The sequence below is a fragment of the Cherax quadricarinatus genome, chromosome 1 (assembly GCF_038502225.1).
Source record: "Cherax quadricarinatus isolate ZL_2023a chromosome 1, ASM3850222v1, whole genome shotgun sequence".
NCBI lineage: Eukaryota > Metazoa > Arthropoda > Malacostraca > Decapoda > Parastacidae > Cherax > Cherax quadricarinatus.
Window position 1 is genome coordinate 72505418 of NC_091292.1, and position 12477 is coordinate 72517894.

Below are 12477 nucleotides of genomic sequence, written 5' to 3' on the forward strand. Positions count from 1 at the left end.
CAGGCACCGATCTGCCCTGAATGTTTCTCTGGGTCGTCCTCATCTGATGGCAGTCTGGGCGCTTTCCCTGGTCATTTTGTTTGCCAGAGGTGTCCTCACTCGCCTACAGTGGAATAATGACAAGAAGGAAGGAGGAGGAGGGGCAAGCATCACCCGATGAAGCACCAGTACTCGCTGCCCATTACAATAATACTGTAGAGGCCCCGCTACTTGTTAACACCCTTTAGAAATCCCAGAAGTGCTGTAGTATACGGTATCAAGTGGGAGGGCCAGAGGAAAAGACTAGTGGCCTATCCATTATGATGTTTAACGCAAAATGAAATTATGTATAACAAAGAAGACTGAAAAATGTAACATCTACATATAACTGGTTCCAACGGTGTTGTATATGTATAATGTTAATTCACTAATCTTACCGAAGAAACCGCCGACGACGTAACATTAGACGCTCCATGCGACCTTGGAAATATAAACACTTATTACTACGTTTCGCCCATGCAGTGGGCTTCATCCAGTCCCTGCGACCTTAACGAAAACACCGTCGGATTCAGAACCTTCGGCCAATTCGCGATGAAAGCTAATTTCGTAACGGCAATCGTAAAACCTAATTAAGTCGCCAAAAAAATCTGCTGTGGTTACAAGAGCGTCTTACTTGTCCCTGGCTGTTACCAGACCCAACTCAAGAATTAGAATGCAGACGCAAGAGTCACCAGTGATGTCACTATACGCAATGACCACAAACATTATGTGATCTGATACATGTTACATTAAGAGTGGACTATGGCTAGAGCTCGCCTTGAAGGGATGAAGTAGACATATTCATCCGGTACCTGAGGAAGTGCGTGATTTGTCAAGGCTGAGCTGCAGATGTTATCAACGATGATGTGAGATAGTATAAACCTTGGTAATAAATACCGACAAGTTGGTTTAGAAAGACACGTAAGCAAACACTATAACATATGTTATAGTGTTTGCTTACGTGTCTTTCTAAACCATGGGAGATAGTAAACAGAGCAGTATGCAAGATACTTCATTCCATGATGACTCGACTGTTTTCCATTGGTAGTGGGTTTCGATGAAGCTTTGTCTGAGATTCCCAGGGGATCTTGATGCCGCCATACAGGGACCTTGATGTCGCCAAACAGGGACCTTGATGCCGACATACAGGGACCTTGATGCCACCATATAGGGACCTTGATACCGCCATATAGAGACCTTGATGCCGCCGTACAGGGACCTTAATGCCGCCATACAGGGATTTTGAAACTTCCCGGAGCTACAGGGACCTTGTTACCGCCCAACGATACACAGATCCTGATGACCGATTTTGATTCCCGTACGATAACTCGAGAAAGCCTCTGCTGATCGGTTTCAAATTTTCAACACTGGTGTATCCGACTTAGAGGAAGGTTCGGATTGTTACTGAAATGTGTAGGTCTCAATATGTCAATTTCATTTTTTTTTCTGCTCTTAACAGCTTCGATCTTTAATGGGGCTGTATAGCCCTTGTGGTTTAGCGCTTCTTTTTTATAATAATAATAATAATAATAATAATCTTTAATGGAGCATACTTCTTGCCAAAAGTATGATACTTTTGTGTGTAGGCTTTTCAAGTTCGTATCTTCCGATTCATTTACATAAGTAATCAACTTGGAATTCTTGGATTTTTGCTTTTACACAAATCAATAACTGGAGAACGCATCTGACGAATGCATCTTCTGGATGGTTTGTAACCCTCGGTGATGGTGTGTTTTCTGCAGTGTAAGCTTCGTGTTGATTTTATGTACATAACTGGTATATAATACCGAGAAGATGAAGAATCAGACACATGTGCAGCATCTGGGTATCTTCATTTGAAGACGTTTCGCCATCCAGTGGCTTTATCAGTACAATACTAGACGAGGTAATCAGTCCCTTGGAGTTGGTGGAGAGCACCTTAGTGCTCCTCACCAAGTCCAAGATTGAGGGACTAATTACGTCACCTTTTGCATATTGTTGTAAACTCTTCATATAATGTTCTTGTATTAATAAAGCCTCATGATGGCGACATGTCTAGAAATAAAAGTACCCAGATGATGGGTATTGATTTTAATTCGCAAATTTTCTTCAGTAAGCTGCTGCCTTTGCAATAACTGGAAAATGCATTTTGTGATCGGTTTGTAACCTTAAGCGCTGGAGTGTCTTAGAGATATATTTCGATTGATTTTGGGATGTGAGGATGCCAGTTTACCACTTTTGTTAAAAACAATTGGGAAAATTTAAATACTTGTTTTACTTCTATAATTTGTAAATACCTCATTCGATCGGCTTCAAACCTTCAATATTGTAACGGAAGAACGAAACTTCTAAGAGACTGCAAACGTAAAATGCTGGTATATTTTGGGATATTCCTCTCTCTGTGATAACTAGAGAATGTCTCTTCATATAGGCTTTAAACCTTCATGGCTGATGTTTCATAGTGGAAGGTTTAAATCAGTTTGGGACTGTTCAAGTGCCAATTTGCCATTTTTGTGAATAAATAATGATATTAATTTCCTTACGATAACTTGTTAACGCCTCTTCTGATTGGTTTCAGATCTTCCTTCCTGATATTTACCAACATTCGAACTTCACGCCGAACTTCGTACTATTTCACTTGCGTATATTAAGGTAGAGGAGACCCGGCCATGTGGAATACTGGAATGTCTTTCTATCATTAAAAATAATAATAATAATCTTTATTTCTACAAGTACATGATACAGCTTATGCAGACCGAGCTGATATTTGTGATATACTACACAGAAAGCCCCTGGTTATGCACAGCATTTCGGGCAACTTAGGTTAATCTTGTTCCCCAAGATGCGACTCACACTAATTAGTTAGCACTCAGGTACCTACTTGCTGCTGGGTGAACAGGAGCAGCAGGTGTGTCTTAAGAAAACACGCCCAATGTTTCCACCCGTACCGGGAATCGAGTCACGGACCCCAATGTGTTAATTGAGTGCGCTACCAACCGAGCTACTCTGAAGGAAAACTATATACTTGGAGTACAGTGGTTGGAGCTTACACTCAAGATCCTGACAGTCTTTCACAGCTCATTAAGCTCATGTTACGCTGCTAATTTTGGCTGATGGTCTGCGAGTGACTGAATAAATTCCCCAACTCCACCTCCCCTCCCCACTTCCACCTCCCCTCCCCACCCTTAACATAACACACACTAATAATGACTAAACTAATCTCCCAAGTACACCTCCCTCCCTCTCTCCCTCCCACACACACACACACACACACACACACACACAGCAGAAGAGACTGGCCAAACCACCACTCACCCAATCAACACACTTCCCAGCAACTTTAGCGACAACATAACATTAATGGTTTAATTACCGGTATTGCATCAGGGAAGCTTTCGTCTTGTTAAACATCACCATCATCAAGTAATGAAACACTCACCTTCAATGGGAATCACCATCATCAAGTTATACAAGACTGACCTTGAGGGAGCTGGTGTCAGCTGGTGAGATGAAGGCACTTGTCAGGTAGGGTAGGAAGCAATGAGACTGCAATAAGGAGAGAAACTATTGTAGTAGTGGCAACAAGATTAACTTAAAGAGAGAGAAAGAGAGAGAGAGAGAGAGAGAGAGAGAGAGAGAGAGAGAGAGAGAGAGAGAGAGAGAGAGAGAGAGAGAGAGAGAGAGAAAGACAGACAGACAGGAAGGAGAGAATATAGGGGTATTTGCAGACAGGATCTGACTTTTTATTGGTAAAAAAATACTTTCACAGTAAATGGCTGACTGAACATAATGAATTATACAGATATAAAACTCCAATGCTGAAAGTATAGTTAAAGGGGAAACTGCAGGATTTAAACGTGCAAAGAGAAACAGAATTATATTAAATTCATAAGGAAGCACCAGATGAAACTAGAATTTCTAGAAGTCAGCGAAGTTAAAACGTTTATTTACTATTTTAGAATCATGGCTAGGCACGTTACCCTCTTAATATACTCTCAAAAAAAAATATGTTTTAAGATCACTAGAAAAGACGAAACTCTGATGAAATAGTTCTTTGTATATTTAAACACATTTAAATACATTTTCCCCCCCAAAATTCTTGCCAATATACATACATTTTCCATGTATATTTATATTATAGTTCCAAGTTGTATACTTGGGGAGTTGAATGATAGCTTTAGGCCTTCCAGGAGCTTGCAATGTTTGATCGACACCATGCCTAACCCTTCTAGGGTAGGGTAGGTGCCTGAGCCCGAGCCTTTAGCTCATAAGACTGTCATTCCCATTTGCCCCCTTGGGGCGGGGATGGCAGACCAGAGAGGCCTAGCTTGTGGCTAGGCCTGGGGACAGTTGGTCCCAAAGATGATGGTCACAGACCGGGCCGCGGGGGCGTTGACCCCCGAAACTCTCTCCAGGTAAACTCCAGGTACTTGTGCCTCCTCCCATGGGAGACTTAGGTCTCAGACACTCCCTAAAGAGGGAGCCAAGGCCGGGCCACCACTTGGACAAGGCCCGGGCCGGGAGAATACCGGCTAATCTTTAACTAACTAAATTGCAATGTTGCAGAAAAAGGAGGATTTCCATGCAATCACGTCCTTTTTCTGCAACATTGCAAGCTTCTGATGTGTTGATTGTAGGATGAAAGGCCTAGAGCTATTATTCACTTACCCTGTGGTTTTTTGCATTTTAAATCGCTTGTTCGCGATTATTGCATTTTATATATATATATATATATATATATATATATATATATATATATATATATATATATATATATATATATATATATATATATATATATATATATACAGTAGACCGTCGTTTAGCACGAGTTTATTTGGCACGATTTGGGTACAGCAGGATTGAAGAATTGCGGCACAATTTTATGTAACACGTCGTATGATGAATTTAACATGGCTCAGTTTGCTGGAAGGAAAAAAAAAATCCCTTTCTTCAAGCGGCCGCCATGTTGTGGTTCAGCTGGGGAGACCTGCCACCGTCCCCAGCCACCCCCCCCCCCCCCCCACCACCCCACCATCACTTGACTGACTTACTGAATCACTTGTCTAAATGACTTAAAGTTAGACACTCCAATACAACCATCAACTCCAGTACCAGAACCTCTACCATCCACCTCAGTAGGACCACAACATAACTCTCTCTTCACAATCATCCACGAACACCAGCACCCACAATTTAAGGTAAGAAATACTATTATTTCTGTTACATTTGTAGTCTTAAGGTGTAAAAACAACATATTACATCATAACAATGAACTACAACTACATTTTCGCTTTTATTTTTGTAAGATGTGGAGGCCTAAAAAAAAGTTGTTTGGCTTTTTAGGGGCTCCCAGGAACGTAATATTATTTTTCCCATAAGTTCACCAAACATGGTGTTTTCAGGAACGTAACTGTGTTAAATGACGGTCTACTGTACATATACACACGTAACAACATGTACCGTATATGCCACCTTTATATCAACAATGTATCTCTTAAATCTTCTGTACCATATTATGTAATAAAATATTCCTATTAGTAAAAAAAAATATATATCAAAAGATGGGGTGGTAGGGGAAGTGGAATATTCAAAGGGCTTCAGGAAGAAATACAAATATTTTTCCTTGAAGCCTTTTTATCCACTTATCCGAGGCTATGGGTCCCACAATTTACACCAGAGGTGGACCCTAAATATATATATATATATATATATATATGTCGTGCCGAATAGGCAGAACTTGCGATCTTGGCTTAAATAGCAACGCTCGTTTTGCCATATAGGACAAGCGAAAATTTGTGTATGCAATAATTTCGCCAAAATCATTCTTAACCTAACGAAAAAAATATATTTCACTGTGTTTGTTTAGTATTAAATTATTGTAAAGAAATCTAAAATATATTTAGTTGGGTTAGGCTAAAATAAATTGTTCTTGTTATAATAAGGTTAGGTAAGTTTTCTAAGATTCTTTTGGTGCAAAATTAAAAATTTTTACATTAACATTAATGAAAAAAATATATCTTTAAACGTATGAGAGAAACTTTTAGAAAGGATTTAATTTTAAATGAGTTCTTACTAATTGACCAGTTTTACATATTCGGCACGACATATATATATATATATATATATATATATATATATATATATATATATATATATATATATATATATATATATAAGTCGTGCCGAATAGGCAGAACTTGCGATCTTGGCTTAAATAGCAACGCTCATCTTGCCATATAGGATAAGCGAAAATTTGTGAATGCAATAATTTCGCCAAAATCATTCTGAACCTAACGAAAAAAATATATTTCACTGTGTTTGTTTAGTATTAAATTATTGTAAAAAAATCTAAAATATATTTAGTTGGATTATGCTAAAACAAATTGTTCTTGTTATAATAAGGTTAAGGTTAAGTAAGTTTTCTAAGTTCCTTTTGGTGCAAAATTATAAATTTTTGCATCAACAATAATGAAAAAAAATATATCTTTAAACGTAAAAGAGAAAATTTTAGAAAGGACTTAATTTTAAATGAGTTCTTGCTAATTGACCAGTTTTACATATTCGGCACGACATTATATATATATATATATATATATATATATATATATATATATATATATATATATATATATATATATATATATATATATATATATGTCGTGCCGAATAGGCAGAACTTGCCATCTTGGCTTAAATAGCAACGCTCATCTTGCCATATAGGACAAGTGAAAATTTGTGTATGCAATAATTTCGCCAAAATCATTCTGAACCTAACGAAAAAAATATATTTCACTGTGTTTGTTTAGTATTAAATTACTGTAAACAATTCTAAAATATATTTAGTTGGGATAGGCTAAAATAAATTGTTCTTGTTATAATAAGGTTAGGTAAGTTTTCTAAGTTCCTTTTGGTGCAAAATTATAAATTTTTACATCAACATTAATGAAAAATATATATCTTTAAACGTATAAGAGAAATTTTTAGAAAGGACTTAATTTTAAATGAGTTCTTGCTAATTTACCAGTTTTACATATTCGGCACGACATATATATATATATATATATATATATATATATATATATATATATATATATATATATATATATATATATATATATATATATATGTCATGCCAAATATGTAAAACTTGCGATCTTGGCTTAAATAGCAACGCTCATCTTGCCATATAGGACAAGTGAAAATTTGTGCATGCAATAATTTCGCAAAAATCATTCTGAACCTAACGAACAAAAATATATTTAATTGTGTTTGTTTAATATTAAATTATTGTAAACTTATCTAAAATATATTTAGTTGGATTGCGCTTGTTATAATAATATTAGGTAAGTTTTCTAAGATTCTTTTGGTGCAAAATTATAATTTTTTTCATTAACATTAATGAAAAAATATATTTTTAAACGTATAAGAGAAAATTTTAGAACGGACTAAATTTTAAATGAGTTCTTGCTCAATGACCAGTTTTACCTATTAGGTATGACATATATATACAAATTATATATATATATATATATATATATATATATATATATATATATATATATATATATATATGCAATAAGATCACAGTAAACAGGTGATTTCAGAATATGCAAAACAACCACTCTGAAAGAATAGAGAAATTCCAAGCGCTTTCGTGACTACTCACATTATCAAGGAACTATGAAAGTAAAGCATCCAAGGAAGCTATATAAGGGGTCTGGCCAGCACCTCACTATCAGATCCCACAACGGTTAAACACCTGACGCGCGCCGACCCAACTTGGATAGGTCCTTTGCACAACTCACCCCACAAACTATTCTACCCAGACCCCTTATATAGCTTCCTTGGATGCTTTACTTTCATAGTTCCTTGATAATGTGAGTAGTCACGAAAGCGCTTGGAATTTCTCTATTCTCTCAGAGTGGTTGTTTTGCATATTCTGAAATCACCTGTTTACTGTGATCTTATTGCATATATATATATATATATATATATATATATATATATATATATATATATATATATATATATATATATATATATATATATATATATATGCAAAACAACCACTGTGAAAGAATAGAGAAATTCCAAGCGCTTTCGTGACTACTCACATTATCAAGGAACAATGAAAGTAAAGCATCAAAGGTATGTAAAGGGGTAGCCCACACCTCACTATCAGATCCCACAACAAAGAAACACCTGACGCGCGACTCATAAGGGAACACTGCAGCAGGTCCGCCGGCCCTAACTAGACACGTCCTTCACACAACCCACCAACAAACTATTCTACCCAAGAAATAAGAATTTTAAAAATTATTATTTGTCCAATGTATTATTAAATTCTTCCCAAATTCTATTAATTATAAATGGATCTAATTTATATAAACCAAAGGAAATATTCATATTATTGTCAAAACTGCTTTTTATGAAACAAGATTCAATTATATTCCTGTCGACCATGGACTTGCTTGATACTACTTTCTCAACTTTTTGAAAATCAATTGGATGGTTAAAATCTCTTACATGAATAAATAGAGCATTGGAAATTTGTCCAGTTCTAATGCTATATTTATGTTGTTTTAATCTTAGTTCGAGATTTTTACCAGGTTGACCTTGCAAATTTTGCAAGGAATCTTATAGACACATCCATCAGCATTTTGGGGGGAATTCTTTATCAAAAGTTTTTTTTTACTGTATCAAGATTTTTGAATACAACTTTAATATTAAAAGTCTTAAGAAGAGAAGGCATATCAACCAAGTTTTCATGGTAAGGGAGAACCAACATATTTTTAGTTGAATAAGGTTGGTTGTCCCTTTTTGGGTTGTAAAAAGTATTTCTAGCAACTTTAAAAGATTTATCAATTACATTTCTTGGGTATTTCAAATCATTACCTATTTCATAAATTTTGGATATTGATGAGAAAACAGACAGTTTAACTATCTTGATGCGAAGAATAATAGTGGACATAGGAACAGTTATTTGTAGGTTTTCTGTAAATTTTAAATTTGAATTCATTATTACTCTTAATAATTAAAACATCTAGAAAAGGCAATGAGTTATTTTCTTCAAATTCAACAGTGAAATTTATAGAATGTGCTAAGCTATTTAATTTGCCAAGGAAATGGTGTATATCTACATTTTTGGGCATAAGACACAAAATATCATCAACATATCTGAACCATTTAGCTCTATTAGGGAGGATTGTGTTAAGCAGCCTTGTTTCAAAAAAATCCATGTATAGGTTACTAAGATACATGGGGGAAGCACAAAACCCGTAGGATTATACAGCGCCTGTGGGGGGATGTGGATGGTATTCAGGCTTAATTCAGGGAACTGGAGTACATATCCAATTTCCAAGATCAAGAGCCCCTCACCAGCATCAAGGAACCTTCCTTGAGGAGTGAATTTGTTACAGCTCTGATATTTCTCCTGTAGGACTCGCCTCATACCCATGTCGTCCCCTTTTTTGAAGTTTGGCTTCTCCTGTCCTTCTTGAGCTGTTTCATTCCCCACTATTAACTCTACATGGTATTCGCACCTTTCATGGTCTCTGTCTGTCATGGTCTCTATCTGTTTGCTGGTGTGTTATACATCACCGCTATCATCACCTTTGGACCCCCAGTCTGAAGCCTTCCTACTAAGAAATCATCTGCTTCCCTTTTGTCCAATCCTCCCATTTCCTCAAAGCTCCCTTAGTTTTTCCTCAGGATCTAACATCCATTTGGAAAGATTACATTTGCTATGATTCCCAGAAGCTTTGTCTCCGTGACAAAGCTATCCGGGGATACCTCAATGATTCGCTCTTGCCACTCCACAATCTTGTCATTCTATCTGCATTTGTGTACCATACCTTTAGCGTCCTTTCCAGTACTGTATTTTGGAATAAGGGAGGGGTTGGCACACACTATAGGTGTGTAAGGGTGGGATATGACGAAAGGCTGCTGTAAAGCAGGTATTAGTGCTGGAGAAGATGGGGGCAGTGGAGTGTTGTTTGTTTCCGGTTATTGTGTTTGGTTGGTATAGGGTGGTAGGGGATGAGAGGGTTCTGTGATCATTTGTATTTAGTGCTCCCCCTGAGGCAGAGATTTCCTGTCTTCCCTGTCTCTTTCCTTCCACTGGTGTCTTATTACTTGACCTATCCCTCTCTTCCAATTTTTCTCCCTCCATATCTTTGGATCTGATTTAAGCACCTCCTGTGTTGTTTCCCTTTTATCCCAGACAGCCTGTTGTCCCGATATTTTGCAAGAGACTTCGCAGCTCCTTCCCTTCAGTCTCCTCACTGTCCACTGATGATCATACATTTGCCACCTTGCTCCTTTCAGTCCTTGTCTTTATATCTTGCTTCATCACTTCCAGTTCTTCCTTTAGTCTCTGAATCTTTGTCTCAGCAGCTTCAGCTCTTAATTCCTACTTCTTACTCTCTTCATATATCTTCACAATTGTATTGCAAATCGCATTTAGCATTTTTCTCCATTCTTCTTCCATTTTGCTGTTGAGTCTTTCCATCCATTCTTCCTTCTCACACCAGCCATTCTCGGGTCCCTTGTCTCTATGTCCTTCCTTTTCAGATCTCATTATTTTTCTTTTTCCTGTTAGGTTGCTCTAGTTTCTGCAGTTTATTCTCTATAAGGATTACAATGCTGAGTTTACAGAAATTTGGTTATTGTTTGGTTTAACATGTAGTAAAATTGAGATTACAGAGTGTACCACTAGAACGCTTAGCATGGCTAGGCATTTCGGGCATACTTAGTTTTATTCTTAAATGTAAAATATTACAAATTATGAGGTAAGTTGGTATTATGGCTAAGTGACTAAATACTATTTTGTGAGTTTAGCAGTGTGAATGCTTTTGTTTTGGCACAGTATATAGTTTCAGTATTGGAGTATCACAGGATTCATTATATTAAGACTGAGATTAATATTTCTGTTTATGGTCAAATGAGTGTGCGAGTGTAAGTGTGAACCACCAGGTGGTATTCGTGAAGTTAGTTGACGGGGTGTATCAGGGAGATAAGATGTTTTCTAATGGTAGTTTTGAAGGTGATGAATGTGTCTGCATTTCTAGAGTTCTCAGGTAGGGTATTCCAGATTTTAGGGCCTTTGACATACATTGAATTTTTGTAAAGGTTTAGTCGGACACGGGGAATGTCGTAGAGATGTTTGTTTCTGGTGTTATGCCTGTGGGTTCTGTCACAACTATCAAGAAAGCGTTTAAGGTCAAGGTTGATATTAGAGTTTAAGGCCCTGTAGATATAGATTGCACAGTAGTAAGTGTGGATGTACTGAACTGGGAGTAAGTTTAGATCTTTGAAGAGTGGGGGGGTGTGCTGCCAGGGATGGGATTTAGTGATTATTCTTACTGCAGCTTTTTGTTGGGTTATTATTGGCTTTAGGTGTGTTGCTGCTGTTGATCCCCAAGCACAAATAGCATAGGTGAGGTATGGATAAATAAGTGAGTGGTATAGTGTGAGAAGGGCATTTTGCGGCACGTAGTATCGTATCTTGGAGAGGATCCCAACCGTTTTGGATACTTTTTTGGCTATATGCTGGATATGGGTGCTGAAATTCAGGTTATTGTCAAGGTATAAGCCTAAGAATTTTCCCCCATTATTTCTGGTAATTAGAGTGTTGTCAATCTTAATGTTAATTTGTGCATCTCCTGCTCTGCTACCAAACATAATATAGTAAGTTTTGTCAGTGTTAAGCGTAAGTTTGTTGGCTGTCATCCAAGTCGATATTTTAATCAGCTCCTCATTCACAATGGTGTAAAGGGTGGTAAGATTAGGGTGAGAGATGACATAAGTCGTGTCATCAGCAAAGAGAATGGGTTTTAGGTGTTGGGATACGTTTGGTAGGTCATTGATGTATATGAGGAAGAGCAGAGGACCAAGGACACTTCCCTGCGGAACTCCAGTATCAAGTGGCCGTGTTGCTGATGCTGTGTCTTTAATGGTGACGTACTGATACCTATTAGTAATGTAAGATTTGAAATAAGCAAGCGCATGGCCTCTTATACCGTAGTGGTCAAGTTTGTGGAGTAGGATTTCGTGGTTTACTGTGTCAAAAGCTTTTCTTAGGTCAATAAAAATTCCTAGTGGAGGTGTGTAGAGGTGTGTGTGTGTGTGTGTGTGTGTGTGTGTGTGTGTGTGTGTGTGTGTGTGTGTGTGTGTGTGTGTAAGAATTAGTGAGTGTGTGTCTGTGTTAGCCTGTGTGTTTTGTGTTAGTATAAATGTATGTGAGACAGTGTATGTTGGTGTGAGTTTTGTGCGAGAGTGTATGTGTGAGGTGTGTGGTGTGTCCTCGCCTATTTGTGGTTGCAGGGTCGATTCATAGCTCCTGGCCCCGACTCTTCACTGATTGCTACTAAGTCCTCTCTCTCCCTGCTCCATGAGCTTAATCAAACCTCGTCTTAAAGCTATGTATGGTTCCTGCCTCCACTATGTCACTTTCTAGGCTATTCCACTTTCTGACAA

The 12477-nt window shown here is 37.3% G+C and overlaps 1 protein-coding gene across 6 annotated transcripts in view; it reads right to left on the bottom strand.

Annotated features, from left to right (window-relative positions):
* LOC128688563 (octopamine receptor beta-2R-like) overlaps window positions 1–12477 on the bottom strand; it is a 1632995-nt gene that overhangs the window by 1529309 nt on the left and 91209 nt on the right. For 4 of the 6 annotated variants that reach the window (XM_053776437.2, XM_070082723.1, XM_070082728.1 and 1 more), the window contains exon 2: window positions 3478–3543. The exons of the other annotated variants lie outside the window; for them this stretch is intronic. The gene's annotated coding sequence lies outside the window, so the exon portion shown is untranslated. The remainder of the gene's footprint in view (window positions 1–3477; window positions 3544–12477) is intronic. 6 annotated transcript variants of the gene reach the window in all.